This window comes from Juglans regia, chromosome 13 (genome assembly GCF_001411555.2).
Source record: "Juglans regia cultivar Chandler chromosome 13, Walnut 2.0, whole genome shotgun sequence".
NCBI classification, from domain to species: Eukaryota; Viridiplantae; Streptophyta; class Magnoliopsida; order Fagales; family Juglandaceae; genus Juglans; species Juglans regia.
In genome coordinates, this window is record NC_049913.1 from 35,722,235 (window position 1) to 35,739,213 (window position 16,979).

A 16,979-nucleotide genomic window follows, 5' to 3' on the forward strand; every position below is an offset into this window, starting at 1 on the left:
TGCCATGTGTTATGCCTCAAAATTGAAGTGGCTAACGGCCACTTCATGGCGCTTAAAAGCTGTCCTTAAAGGCCAGTTGTGAATGTCCCCAGTTGGTTCCCAAACCATTCATGAAATGCACATAAATATCTCTATGTTTTCCACTCTCTTGAGTAAACATTTAGCTGTGGATTTTTTTTAAGTGTTACTCTAATTCATTCTACGTAGTACACTTCATCACCAAGAGGAAATGCTTGAGGCTTGCTAGAATTTTGGCTAGGCTAGATAAACTCGTGGAGCAACTCGAAAAGTTGTGCTCGAGGTATTCCGCTGTAACCTCTTACATTGGCATTAGAGTATTTTAAATCGTTAATTCCAGTTTACTGAAAGCCCATGTTTTTAACATAGTTTGAATCTATATTTTTCTAACTATGACTAAGTGCCATTTTTTTTTGTTTTCTTCCTACATGGGACCTGACCGTATTTTTGTGCTTGAGTTGGTGGAGCCGCTACAAGCACCAAGTGGTGCTGCGTTCACCAACAGAGGTGTTGTGCGCACCAACAACGGTGCAGCGTGAAAAGGGCGGTGTTGTGCGCACCTAGGAGGTGCAGCACGCCCAGCGACGGTGCAACGCACTAGAAGGCGTTGGGTGCACCATAGCCATTGCTGTTCGCACCATAGTGGCACACAGTGGTGCAAAGCACACCAAGATAACCGTGACGATCACACTGAGGATGTGGCAGCAGTGATGGCTCACGAGGGCCAACAAAAAGAAATTCTCTCTTAAATGAATAGTGCCCTACTAAATGAGAAAGAACAGTGCATAATCTTTTTTGGGTTCTGGGCTTGGGTATGTTTTTTAAACTCGGCCCATACTTTCTTTAAAAAAAAGGGTTGGGACGATTTCGTGGCCCAATAATTGATGGCCTTTTTTTCATATTTATTGACATAAAAATAAAGAAATGGTACACCTGGGTTCGAAATCCAGGATCACCTCACAAAACCAAGGAGCTAGACGCGCCATTGGGCTGCGATCTTCTCTTAGTGTTGGTGAGATTTTTTCAAATGTATCTATTGTACATTTTCTCTTAAAAAAATTTGTTTTTCTTTTTGCATGATTTATTTGTCTTGAAACATGTTTTTTTGTTTTTAATGTTATTCAATGTTATTATATTTCATGCGATGTTTTGTTTAATTTTTAGATTAAATATGATTACATGTATGTGTGAAATGAACATATGAATATATGCTTATTTTATCAACTATGTTTGTAAGGCTTGCATGATTAGATAAGCAGTAGGTCTTGGAGTCCTTAATGTATTGAAAGAACCATCTTTATAGAAGGTTCTCACTAAGTAGTCTTTGTGCCATCAATGTATTGAAAGAACCATCTTTATAGATTGGCTCAATAGGTTGTCATAGTCTGAATAGTTGTCCTTATAGACTGGCCCAAAACATTACTGCAGTTTTAGTACGATATGTCTTTATATATGACTAAGGTTAGACAACTACTTAAGATAGTGGGAGTATGGTTGAGATTAAGGAATATTTGATCTCCCATATAATTTTAAATTTGTGCAAAAATTGGATTATAAATTAATAATTACACATCATGGCATAAAAGATGATTATGAACTACATCGAATTTTCAATTTTGAGACATGTTTGTCTTATTTTTCTTCTAGCCTAAATAGGCGCAGTAGATTTCTTAGGTGTGTGTAATAGCTCATTTGCACATTTTATAATTAAATGACATTCAAGAGCATAGTTGCTGATTTAATTAAGGGAAGAAATTAGATGGAGAGACCTATAACATTTGGCATCATAAGATTCAATATGTCTTAGATGAGCAGTAGGTCTTGGAGGCCTTAACTCACTCTCTTAATAAGCCCGAGAATGGGGACTTGGGCCAACACAAGAGAGTCAATATGCATATGATGGATGGGCTAAGAAGAACCGTTGTGCGCGTATTATCATGTTAAGCAGCATGCACAATGATCTCATATGTGAGTTCGAAACCTATTACACTGCCTAGAAGATGTTGCAAACTTGCAAGCACTAAAGGTGAAGTTTGAGGGAACTTCAGCCCCAAGGTTGCACGGATTAACTATGAGGTTTAACTCCTACAAGATGCACTCGAACCATACGATGGAGCAGCATTTTAGGGAATGTCATCCATGATTCGCGAACTCGAGATAGCAAAAAACAACCTCTCTGATTAGGGGTGCTACCCGCATTTTAGGGAATGTCATCCATGCACTCGAGATAGCGGGGGCGGGGGCGGGGCCCCGCTGCCCACCCCTATCTCTGATGAGCAACAAGTCTAGGCGGTGATACACTATCTACCAAATTCTTGTGAGACAATAAGCCAGAATTTGATGCACAATGAGAACATCAAGGATTATGATAATGTGTCGCATCACTTAAAGTTTGAGGCTGAGCACCTAAAGGCTATTAAATCCCAAACATTTAGCCTACATAGTTGAGTCTAATTCGCGTAAGACGTCTAGGCCTAAGTGTAAAAATTCTAAGATAGGGGTAGCTACTGGACAAGTGCATAAAGGATCAGGATCTTCTTAGCTCGGTAAGAGAGGTAAGCATGGGAAGAATAAGTCCAACTCATAGTGCTTTCAACTGCTGAAAGAAATGTCACTTCGCTCGTGACTGCACTAAGCTGAATAATGTACTCTCTGACTATTCTCGCTTTTTTTTTTAACTAGTCATGTGATGGTTTCTCATTTCTATTATATTTAGACTGTTGATTCAGGAGTGACCGAGCACATGGTGCGAGAACGAGTTAAATTTGTGGAGTGTCGTTGGATTCCAACTATGAGTCATGAAATCAAGGTGGGGAATGAAGTTAGCGTGGGGATGTTGGGACTTCATACCTACAAGCTGGATTTGCAAGGCAGTCGCATTCTATTTCTCCACGATGTGCTATACGCTTCTGAGATCTAATGAAACTTATTTTATGTAGTTACTTTACTATGACTTGGTTTTTGGGTTATATTTGAAAATAATGACATTTTCTTATATTTGGGCAATGTCTTTTATGGTTCTGTTTTTTTATCAGACGATTTTATAATAATGGATTTGGATTATCCCAGTATGAATGAGACTATTGTTTTTCTTTCTACATCTGATAATTTGATTCATATAAATGGCATGCTAGGCTTGGCCATATAAGGAAAGAGAGAATGACTAGATTAGCTAGAGAAGACCTTATAGATAATCTCGCTAAGGTCACATTGCCTACATGTGAATATTGTCTAATGAAAAAAATTTAGTGAAAACCATTTGGAAAAGACATATGTGGCCTAATGAGTTTGAGGGCAAGATACAAATGTGTCTATTTCATCATATTTATAGATGATTTTTCACGTTATGATCATATCTATTTAATCTCCCATAAGTCTGAAGTAATTGAGTGCTTAAGGTGATACTTAAGCATGGTTGAGAATTAGTTATATGAGAGTTTAAAAGTTTTGTGTACTGATTGCGGACGTGAATATTTGTCTAACCAATTTAAAAGGCTCTATGATGAAAAAAGAATTAAGAGATAGTTGATGATACTAAGTACGCCACAATAAAATAGTATGGCAAAAAAGAGAAATTAGACACTGTTTGAGATGGTTAGGTCAATGATGGCGCTAACAAACCTACCAATATCATATTTGGGGGATGCACTTTTAACTTTTGCCTACATTCTTAACGGAGTGCCTTCCAAATCAGTACCTTTCATCCTATATGAACCATGAACTAGTGAGAAATCCAATTTGAGTAACTTGCGACCATGGGTTTAGCAGGTTTTGTTTATGATACTTCTTATACATATAAGTTAGGCCTGAGAGGAAAGAAATGTATCTTTATAAGGTACCCATAACACTCTAAAGGGTATGTGCTAATACGTGAACAATCTGATGGAAGAATGATTGAGATCGAGTCACAAGATGTGAATTTCATAAAGGATGAATTCTCAAGTGGGGGTGAGGTTTATAGGAGTTTGGAACTCCATGAGATTGTGGGTCAAGAGGAAGGCACTCCAAGTGGTCTAGTTGAGAATGAAGAAGAAATTCTTCAAGCTCCTACAAATTGTAAGACTGACTTGCATTCAAGTGGGAGCACACCACTTGTTAATCAACCACAACAATCTTAGCCGCGTTGAAGCACACTTGAAAGTGTTCCCCATCGTCGTTTTAAGATTGAAGGGGAAGCTTTCACGGTAGCTTCGCAAGATAATGATGAACCTATGACAATTCATGAGGCTCTTCCGTCTTCTACTAAAGATGAATATATGAAAGTACTAAATGATGAAATATAGCCTATGAGGACCAACCAGGTCTGAGATCTAGTTGATCTATCGTTAAGGTGCAAGGCCATTGGGAACAAATGGTTTCTAAAGGTCAAGTGCAAGTCCGATAGATCAATAGAAATACATAAAAATCGCTTAATGGTGAATGGATATACGTAATAGGAGGGTGACTATGAGAGAACATTCTTACCAGTGGTGAGATTTGCCTCAATTCGCCCGATTCTAACCATGATAGTTTACATAAATTTGGAACTCTATAAGATGGATGTTAAGACAATATTTCTCAATGAAAAACTAGATGAGAAGATCTATATGGATCAACCCATGGACTTTGTGGTCAAATGTCAAGAGCATAAAGTGTACAAATTTAAACGATTTATATATGGCCTAAAGTAATCAATTAGACAATGATATTGCATATTCCATCGAGCTATTCTCTCGAATGTGTTTACGATGATCGCGGAGGACCATAATGTCTATGTCAAACGGTTCAAGAGGAGCTTCATTATGTTGTCATTGTATGTTGACAACATACTGCTGGCTGAAAATGACAAATGGTTGATAATTGACATATAAAAATGGTTATCCTTTGATTTTGGGATGAAGGATACAGGTGAGGCATAATACATTTTGGGAGTTAAGATCTAAAGAGACAGATCAAAGAGACTTATGCAGTTGTCCCAATAGACTTACATAAAGAAAGTTCTCGAGTACTTCCAAATGTGTGAATATAAACCATTGACACCCCTATTGCTAAAGGCGAGAGCTTGTAACAAAATGTCTCCTAAGACTCAAAAATGAAATGGAAAAGATAACTCATGTCTCTTATACTAATGTTATATGCAGCCTGATGTATGCAATAATGTGTATTCGGCCAAACATATGCTACGCAATTGGCTTGGTGAGTAGATTTTAATTTAACTCCGAATTGGCTCACTGGAAAGCAATCAAAAGTATTCTGAGATATTTCAAGAAAACTGTAGACCATGTGTTGTGCTATCAGGGTTTTATGAGCAGCAAGAAACAATTTTATATAGGCTTATCTACTACGAAGGCAAAGTACATAGTCCAGTAGCAATTCAAGAAGCTGTTTGGTTACGAAGGTTCCTCAAGCATCTAGACATCGACGCAAAGACTTTAGATCCGATGACGATATTCTGCGACAGCATGCCAACTCTCGCATATGCTAATGATTCAAAGTATCATAGCAGAACCAAACATACATATATATATATATATCAAATATCACTACATTAGAGATATAGTGGTGCAAAAGGAAATAATCTTTAAACACCTTTCTACGAATCGCATGGTTGTTGATCCCCTAACAAAACCAATAAAAAGATATGCTATTGTGGCTTACATTAGGAATTTAGGATTGCGTAGATTGTAAAAAAAATAATTTATGTTTCAGTTGACATTAAGATGTAAATTCTCCTTTGGGATATTAATGTAATATGATTATATTTAGTTCTTGTATTTATCATATTGTTTTTCGAAAATCCACACAAAGTATGTCAATAGGCTTAGATTGGTTTACTTACACGATCGATCGTCTCTGGTGATTGAGTAGCGAGCGGAGATGAGACATTGTGTCCCTACGTACTTGCCCAAGGGGATAAGTTAGTTGATACAAATATATGTTGTCTTAGTGAGAGCTAAGATGAGGTCTATTGTATTGAGAGGACCATGCATAGATACCTCCACAATCCATGTAGTAAATAGTTAGCTAGATGTGAGATCCTCTTTGGCACCTTAGAGACGAGCAAATAGAGGGACTCGAGTTAGATGCTTAAGGAGTGACTAGACTAAGATCTATACGATGTTGATATAGGCATACGCTCATTGAGAAAGAGAAATTCACCGTAACATATATTTCATACTACATGTGCTCATTCGACCAAATGAGGAAGTGAGTAAATAGTTCTCTTCTTGCTCACAGTGTGTAAGTGTGTAACCGGTCTGGTCCGGTCCGATTTTGGATAAAATCTAGGACCGAACCGGTATGTACCGATTTTATATTTTTCAAAACTGATTACGCACCGGTTACCCTCCTAAACCGGTACTTCCGGTTTTACCGGTTTTCGGTCCGGTCCGGCCCGATTTTCTGATTTTTTTAAAATGTAAATTTCACAATTTGTCATTAAAAATTTGTTTATAAAAAAAAAATTGATTTAAAAAAAACTATTTTATACTTTTATTAATATATTAGACTATATAATAGTCTTAATATTAGACTATTGGTATAGTTATAAGTTATATATTAGTATTAGTTATAAAATTTTAGTGATTTAGTATTAACATTTTATGTAATAATTTATAAATTATAATAAGAAATTATTTCATATATGAATATATATGTTATATATAAAATTTCACATAAAAATTTATAATTATACATTATATATAAAACTTATATATATTAATATTTAATATATATATAATATTTTGTATAAAACTTATATATAAAAATTTTATTTTTTATTTTTTTTAATCAACCAGTCTGGTCCGGTCCAAAAAATTCCGGAACCGGAACCGGCCGGTTTTTACATTTTAAAAACCGGTTTTTCGTTTTGAGTTTACACCCCTAACAGTGTGAGTCTCATATTTTATTGAGTCTCATTTATTTACCTTTGACTATGTCATAAAATGTAGATTATGATGTCTGATACTTTATGGCCATGATTGATACAATCTAAAGAGGCATTATTGGGAAAACGGTTTAATCAAAGTTGAATGACATGAGGGCGAAGAGAAGACTATTCGACATCTTATCTTCGATGATTTTTGCTAACGTCAGACTATGGCACTATACACTGGAAGCGGCTAAGGTTGTGAACACATCAAAATCATTTGGAGGCAGTCAAGCATTGTTCTGAGCTTTTTGAAACTCAATAGGATCTAAAAATGCTTGATCTAATGCGATCGAATGAGTTTAGGGTATGCCGAGACACTTTAGGGATGTTGTTATACTGGTATTCTCTAAGAGAGATTTGGTATAGTACTCCCACATTTCTTTTGCATGTGTACTTGGTGGTCGCACAGTCTATTTATTTGTATAAACAAGATTGAAAATAATTGAAAGATATAGTCCTAGGGCCATGCCCATTGTGTGCAAGTAGGAGGTGTGAGATGGAGGGGCGCCCATGTGGGTAGACCTCTCCTCTCATTGTGCTGATAACTTAAGTAACACATGTTCATTAAGTGGCTAACAACCATTTGAAGAGGCTTAAAAGATGGCCTTTAAGGCCAGTTGTGAATGGTGCACTAGGAGGACTATATATAACCCCTCCTTAGCTGGTTTCCAAACCATTCATGATATGCACATAAAGATCTATCTATGTTTTTCATTCTCTCTTGAGTTAAGCATTTAGGTTGTGAATTTTTTTTTGTGTTACTCTAGTTCATTCTACACAGTACACTTCACCATTAAGAGGAAACGTTTGAGGCATGCTAAAATTTTGGTTAGGCTGGATAAACTCGTGGAGCAACTCAAAAAGTGGTGCCTAAGGTATTCCGATGTGACCTCTTACACAGAGTGTTCAATTTGGTAACCTAAAACCCGACACAACCAAGTGAGCAAGAAAAACCCAACGAACCTAAAACAACCTAAAAACGTAAATTAACATCCAAGACTCGCCTCTAGTGGCAAAAGAAAGACAACATTGTTACCTTATCACAAAGAAAAGTGACAAATCTCCAAAGAGAATTGCAAAAAAAAAAAAAAAACTTTAAAAACGATTATCATAAGAAAACAATTTCCCATGGAAACGAGTTAAAAAAGAAACTAGTGTAAAAATGGAAACTCAGAAGGGCATATTGCTCAGAGAATGTTTTATCATCCTGTTCAAAATCCTCTAGCAAACAAGAACAACTACTTCAAGATGGTATTACTTGAAGATGATAATGATTCATGATTTCGTACAGCTTTTGAGCTGTACGGGTTTAGACAAAACCACTCTTAAGCCTTCGATTGTCTTAGTTGCTAAAGGAAGAGAGCTAAAGGAAGAGAGAAAATCGTTCAAGGAAGAGGTCTAGGAGAAATACGGGAAAGGGAAAGAGGTAGTTGGATGGGATTTAATGGAATAAAATACACATTTGGTATGTGAACATTCACGCCAAATATGACCGATGGGTCTGATTTACTGTAGCTCAAAATCTCACATGTCACCCTTTAGCTAATTCAAAGTAGTAGTTTTAGTGTGAAATGAGCCATATTTTTGTTTTCACTAGTATTTGACTAAGTCAATAACAGTGCTCTTAAAAGCATTCGTAGTGGTGTAGGCAAAAGTGCCATGCAATCAAAATCTGCTTAAAAAATATCTAAATCAGATTGCATTAGAGTAGCCATACCAATTGTTTTTTGGATTTTAGGAGTGGTGGCTCAATAAATTTGTAGTGATACAGTGCTTAGACATTCTTTTTTTTTTTTATAAATATTATTCGTTCTTTATGCACACCAAATGTAAAAAGTAAAAAGTAAAGTCAACGTGAGATAGATGGACAAGAAATAAAAAATATATATATTATTTTCTTATTATAAATAGATAGATAGACAAACCAATATGGAATTAAAAAGGTAAAAAATGATAAATTATGCAAAATTTGCCCAAAATGATGGACAATCCAATGTTAATGTTCTAACAATAACACAACTTTAGTTCTCTCTCTCTCCTCTTCACGCCAAGGCTGAGAAGCCCTCTCCCTAGGCCGACGAGCCCATGGAGATAGTTTTTGTCACTAGCAATAGGCCTATGTCGCATTGAAAGTCAGCGGGTGCATACATACGCATCATTGTGGCATTGCAAGGACTCCGGCAAGCACGACGTCTGCTCGTCAATGTTTTCTGCGGCCATTGCAGTGTTCCCATCCCACTACGAGCTAGAAGTCATCGCACCCACACAAAACATCTCATGGGGTTGACCGCCAGCTTTGCATTTGCTAGTCCCCACTTCAAAAATGGACGTCGAGCTCACCCACAGCCGATCCGTCGAACGGTGGCAAGTTGAAGGAGAGGAGGCACCGTCGAACGATGGCCACACGAAAGATAGGAGGTTCAGCCTGGTGAGACGCGAATGGGCTACTCTCTCTCAATGTGTTTGAATTTCAAATGAAACTTGTGAGAGGTAGAGTGTTAAAAGGCAAAAAAAAAACAAAAACCAAAACAAAAAACAACAACCGCCACCACGTAGGCTAGAGTTGTAGACGAGCCTGTTAAGGGGTAAATGTATCATTATTCAATTATCAAAACCTACATTTATGAAAACAATATAAATAATTAACACAAAAGATTTTAGTCAAATTGAAAAATTTTCAAAATTTATCTAAAAAATAACTCTAGATACTCAATCATTACCTATGAAACATTATTTAAAATTTTTTTAAAGAGTTGTAACCATCATCAATGGTGTACTCAATCTTTGCAATACGACAAGTCCAAAACTCTAACTCTTCTATAACTTTCTCTATGAACGAACTTCGTTCGGTCTACTAGAACTCTTGCAGCACCACCAATGAATTTAACTGTACACCAATTAACTCACCAACTCTTGAAGAACAAGAACGATCATAAATCCATAACGATAGCATATGTATAAGAGAAAAACTTTCATCACACATAAATTCATGATGATTGTCTGCTGTGATTTTGGAATGAATATACTGTTAAAGAACTTAATACAAATAATTAAATCCACATCTTCCCATCAACTTAAACTTTTAAGAAAAATAGTAATTTCATATGGTATTAGAGCAGAGATCTTGAGTTCGAGTACTGACTCTACATTCTATCCAATTTAATTAAATATTTCATGTGTTGAGCTCACTCGGTAGGGTGAGTCACACGTGAGTTATAGTGTTAAGACAAATAATTAAATTCATATTTTCCAATCATCTTAGCTTTGTTTGGTTGTTGGATTGTACTGAGATCAACTCAGTTCAGTCTAATTTTAAGCCGAGTCTAACATATAAATACTCAACTCTCAAATAACTAAATTCATCTCAACTCAAAACATCTTTACACGCGGGACCCATAACCTTTTTCAATTCAATACCTCTATACACGCAAGACTCACAATCTTTTTCAAATTATAAAAAAAAATTTAAACTCATTTTAACATCCATATACATCTAAACTCATTTTAAGTGAACTCCATAAAACTTACTCCACTATCTCAACTCACTATTATCCATAAAGAATTCAACTCAGCTTAACATCTAAACGCGACCTTAAACTTTTGTTACAAGGGATGATTTCACATATACCTCTTGTTTGTTCTGAAGCTGAAGGTGAGTCAGATTGTTTTTCATGTAAGTAATATAAAGCACATGATCACAATATACGAATGCTTCGGATTTTAAATTTTGAATAAGAATTCTCTACTCGCCTTTTACCTTGCCCAAGTAATCATCTACCAACTACGAATTTGACTTCAATGGCTCCCACGTACATGGTATATGTACAACCAACCAATATCAAGAAACCAAGAATTCTGATCAGGTTCTCATGCGCTTAATAAAACCATTTAGATTGTATGACATTCTGCATTGTCTCCTTTTTACGAGTTTGGTGTGTTTTCCTGTCAAAGGAGAATGCCAACAATATGATTGAATGATCCATGGTAGCATTCGTAGGATGATGCTTTATTTGGAATGTTCATTTATGACTTGTATAATAAATGGATACAAGAAAATATAAAATTTGAGAGACGCCGGAACTTATGTAATTCGACATTAAGGTCTACATTTATGTGTCCTTCGGTTGCAAAACTCATTATGTATAATGATGATACAAGCTCTCATGATCTCTCATACTCTTTATTATAATGTTTTAGAATGGTTGAGAAGACGTTGAAGAAGATATAAATACATTTGAAGCTTGAAAGAAGTCTCCTTAGAGCACTTTTATTAGATTAGTTAAAACTTAATGCATTAAGTATTTAGTTATTAGAGAGTAAAATATGCTCACAATGGATTAGGAATTTAGCTACAATGACTTTCAAAATTTTTTCTAAATTTGAAGGTTACTGTACATACATCCAATACATATTTTATTAATTATTTATCTCTCACTTTCTTTCTATCACATATTTTATCACAATTGATATATTAATTTGAATTAGTGATATATTAATTTAATAAGGATATGATTATTAATTAATATATAATAGGTAGAATAGTAAAATATGATAAAATTAAATAAATTAATAATTAAAAAATTAAATATTTTTGAAATTATTAGTTATTCATTACTATATAATGAATAAATGTATAATCTAATGTGAAGATTTGATGTGAATAACCAGAATCAAATTCATCTTATATTATTTTATTGTTATATAATAAAAAAATAGTTATTCCAATGTAGAGATTTATGTAAATGAAATAGATAAAAGTTAAATTTCTCTTACATTCATAAAAAATATCTTTTAACTTTGACTAATCCAACGAAAGTGCTCTTACTGATTGAGTATCTTTCCTTTCAATTTAGCTACTCCATTAGTTTATGCCACTTCTTTAATCAACTTTAGTCCCTCAACTTTAGCCTCCAGCTTTATATCTTGTCACTTCACTAGCTTTAGTCTCTTTTTTCTCCTCTCTTCACTTGTTGTGAGCTTCTATTACATTAGGGCTTACAATATATAGCTTTGCATATTTTGCACCAACAATTTGAAAAATAAAAATAAATTAAAACACAAACATAAAAAGACAAAAGGAATTTAGGATTTTAATATTCATTTTTATTATTATTTTCGAAGCTATTTTATTTTGAATATATATTTTTAGTTTTTTAAATAAGCCAAAGGGTCATATTGAGTGGTATAAATTAGGAGGCATATTGAATAATGCTAAATACAGTCAAAAGTCGTGCAAGCGTTGCACACGTATTTTAAAAAAGAGTGGAGTCCACCATTAAAAAATAAGAAATGATATTTGCGGTCATAGAATGAGCACACTATATACTTTTGAAAAAAATGAGTAAATATGATATCCACATTAAAAAAATTAATTTTTTAATAGTGGACATCTTTCTTTTTTAAAATGAGTGCATGATACTTACACTACCCATGACTATATCTAACATTACTCAAATTGTTTTTAGAACATAAATAACATAATTCTAAGAAATGAGGAAAAATAGTATTGAGAATAAATTTCTAAAACTTTATCAATCGTTACACCACATTGACATTGAGTTATGATCGTATTATCTAAAATACACGATAGGACACTTGTTAGATAAATTTGGTTGTGGAGATAAACATAAATCCTGTCTACTAAAAGATAAACTTAAATACATTCATATCCACCAATAAATTCTACATACATAAGAGTCCTTAATAAAATAAATTACTTTATTTATTTGAAAACATCATAAGGTTTTGATAAGTGACATTCCAAATAATTTATGCATTGCCTAAAATAAAATAAAAAGATGTGGCAATATTTCAACATGTCGAGCAGTCATTAACCCAACCAAAAATAATAACTCTTATTGCATGTCTTTATTATATGGAAACCGTTTTCTAGGTGATCTTTTTTTTAACCTCATATTGAATATATATATATATATATATATACACACGTATTAATATATGAATTCAAATAAATATGTCATAGTTTTCAGTGCAACCAAACAATACAAAATCAATAATTATTTTAACATTTATTTTTTAAATCAAATTATATCACATAAATATATAGTATGGAGATTTTAGAATAACATTACTCTATTCTAAAAATTATATTTATCTAAACATATTTTCTCATTTTTAATTATTTTTTAAGACATCTTTAAGATATGGAAGGCCAATACTGTAGTTAATAAATTGAAGTTAGCTATTTCATATTTAGAAGAGAAAATGTATACAATGGAAGATACTGTACATATTTTGAATTTATTTTTGAGGGAAAAATTACTCAAGTACTGATCCGATTTGCATGAATAACATCCTATTCCATATTAAAAAAAAAAAAAAGATATCTTTAAAGTGAATTTTAGACTTATCACATCTAGGGATGACAATATGTGACACGACCCGTGAATCTAACACAAATACGATACAAAATTAGCATGTTTGAATTTGATAATAACGGGTTCGGGTCAAAACGAATTTACCTATTAAGACATGATTTATAAACGAGTCAATAATGGGGTAACCTGCTTAATACGAAATCAACTCGTTTTGATCCGTTTTGAATTTATTTCAAAATTAAAATTTAATTATTATTAAGTTGTAATATTGGTATTTTTCAGTATGCTTATATTTTTATTATTTTTATTGTAATTTTAGACCTTACTCATATTTGTTATTGTATGGTTTGTAATATTAGTTTTATTATATGTTAAAATTTGAAAATATTGATATATATTTTTTAAGATCTTGTGTTTATTAATAAATATAAATTTTAATTTTTATGTAAAATTACCTTAATTGAGTCAAATGAATTATACATTTTAGTTCAATCCATTTACATGAAACAAAAGGGTTTACATGAGTCATGTCGTGTTAACATATTTCTAATTAATTATTAAATAAGTTAAAACGAGTGACACGACACGACCCGTTATCTAAATAAGTTGGGTTAGGATTTAAAAATTTGACACGTTTAATTTAACGGGTTGGGTTCAAGTTGACTTATATAGTTAAATGTTTATAACTTGACACGACCCAAAATCATAATTTCCCACCCCTAATCCCATCAAATAGAAGCTTTTTTAGACATCCAAATTTCTGATTTTGAAGGGAAAAACGATTCTTATTTTGTTTTTATTTTTTTTAAAACGAGCTTGTTTGGAAATAAATTTCATTTTAAAATTTTCATCTCATCATATCTTATTCTCAAACATAATTTAAATATAAATATTTTCAAACTAATTATTACAATTTTTTCAAACTTTCAAATAAAAAATAATTTAATTTTTTCAAATTCTCAAATAAAAATAATATTATAAAATTATATTCTAACAATATTTTAATTTTATAATATTTTTTATTCAATTTTTTCTCAATTATTCTCGAAACTCAATAAATACTCAACTCAAACTATCTCATTATTATTTATAAATTATTTTATTATTATTCATAAAATTTTCATCTTATCTCACTCATTTTACAAAAATAAAAGTCTCCAACGGTTTCCACCGTTCCACGAGATTTGATCTCCGGCCTTTCCTCCTCCGCCAAAAAACAAGAGACGGTCAACGAACCCTCCGTCATAGACATCCACCCCGAATCTCAACCGCCTAATTCGTTGACTTCTCACTCGCTGTCAGTGTCTTGATTACCATTGATTTCCGTATCTTTCTGTCACATGGGGTCCACATTTACTACCTCACTTGGTAAATGGATACGCGCCATGTGGCCACGATGATTTATTTCTGTCACATGTGATAAGGGCCTTTCCGTAATTGGAGGGAAGACATGGTACGCCATGTTTCCTGGTAACGAGACGTAATTGTAATTGGGAGGGACTCGGGAAGCCAGGACGGGGAGGGGTTGATGTATCGTCCTCACATACAACGTGAGTTAGGATATTAGAATTGGTTATATGTATATATAAAGTTATATTTATATAATATGATTCTAAAATTTTTTATATTGATTTATATATATCTAAATATTTAGTTAACTTATAAACAGTTCTTATCTAAATTTAAATAACTATTATTTATCCTATAAATCATATTTTAATCATTATTTATCTCTTCTTCAACCCTCTCTCTCTTTTTCTCTCTCATTCACCAACACAACAAGTCTTTACTTGCATATTTATTTTATTATTATAATATATATATTTATTATTTTATTATATTTTTAATATAATATATAAAAAATTATATTTTTTATTATTAATATCAAATGTATGTAATGGATGTTAATTGTAAAAAATATATAAAAAATTTAACAAAAAATTAATAATAATAAAATATAAATATGCATAAGTCAATGTGGATGTAGTGGATACTAATTGTCTTAAATATACATAAGTCAATGTAAAAATTTTACTTGAATGATAAAGTTGATATGCAAAAGAGGTGATTTTGCATATGTGATATGCATATGTATAGATCAATGTTAATGCTTTTAGAAATTAAGTTTTAAAAGATTAGCAATCCTAAAATACGAAGTGCTTCCTACTCCAAAAAAATAATAAATAATGAATCTATATAAAAATTTATTATTTTTAATGATAGAATTCACTCTTTTTTTAAATAAATGTACGATATTTATAATACCCATGATTATATCTAATATATATTTTTTTTTTTATGGCCAATGCTAAGGAGCTCAAATCGGACTCCCCTTTTTTTTGCCCGATGGGCATTTTTTTTAATTTTTTTTACTTAGTAATTAAGAAAAAAAATTCACATCATTTTTTTAACACTTTTAAATATTTTTAAAAAAATAAAAAAATTTACAATATTATTAAATAATATTTTCTTAAGCACTAAGTAAAAAATAAAATAAAATACCCATCAGGCAAAATAAACGGGAGCCCAAATAAGGCTCCTAGCATTTTTCTTTTTTTATATGTCATATTTGTTTTATAATCAGATGTATGATACTAGACTTTGTCTGTTTGTAAGTTTCTTTTGTGTTAGATGTCTTAATAGATGAAGCAGTTCTTAAGTTTTTTATATAGATGTAGGAGACACGTTATCTACACTATTTACATGATAATATTTCATTTATAAAATTTAAATTTGAATCATTTTACTTGCAAGCAGTGTACCATACCAAACTTTGACAATTTGCAAACTTTTTTGTGCAATTATCCCTGTAGGCCAAAACTTGTCAAGACTTTTATATTGGCGTGGAGGATATAGTACATATCCATGCTGTCGCACCTTTTACACCATTTGCATGGGACATTTAATTTGTAATATTTAAATTTTTGTTACAAATTAAGTTATGTCACATTAGTGATGTGAAAGACTTTTATACCGGTTAGAAAATAGCATATTTAAAAAAAAAAAATCTTACAAATCAAATTATATCATATTAATAGTTAAAAAAGTGTATCGCCTATATCAATTTATAAATAAAATTTTATTTGATAATATTTGTTAATAATTGAAAGAGATAGACTCATCCAAATCCAAGCCTATAAAAAACCGAGATTTATGATGCCCACAAGGGATGTAAAATTGTAAAATCTATGTATTATATATGATAAATGATATTTATAGTCATTTGGATAAATTGAGTAAATATGAGATTCATATAAAAAAAATTAATTTTTTAATTATAAACTCCACTATTTTTCAAAATGATTGCGTGGTGTCTGCACAACCTAAGAAAAAAAAAGCCTTCAGATATGAGTTTCACCAAATGAGGGTTCCTCCTCCTTGCCCCACTCCTTCCCTCTTCTCTTTTTTCCCTCTCATTTCCTCATTTCTTAGTTTATTTGTCTTCATTCAAGGCCAAAAAAGTTAAATCTATAATTTTTTGACAACTCTCAAAAGACACACACAGCACAAGAAGACGTTCAGGCTGCAAATCTTTCGGAGGATAGTAATAGTTTTGTTGAAATCACCGCGTGTGGTCCTCACGTGCCGAATCACCACTACTAGATCTTTCAGATCTGACTTTTGTGGCTGAAAATAGACAAGCTTGTTGCCTTCATGCACCATCAAAGTCTACTGGAGTTGATCAAAACTATAATCCATTATTTTTCGTTCTT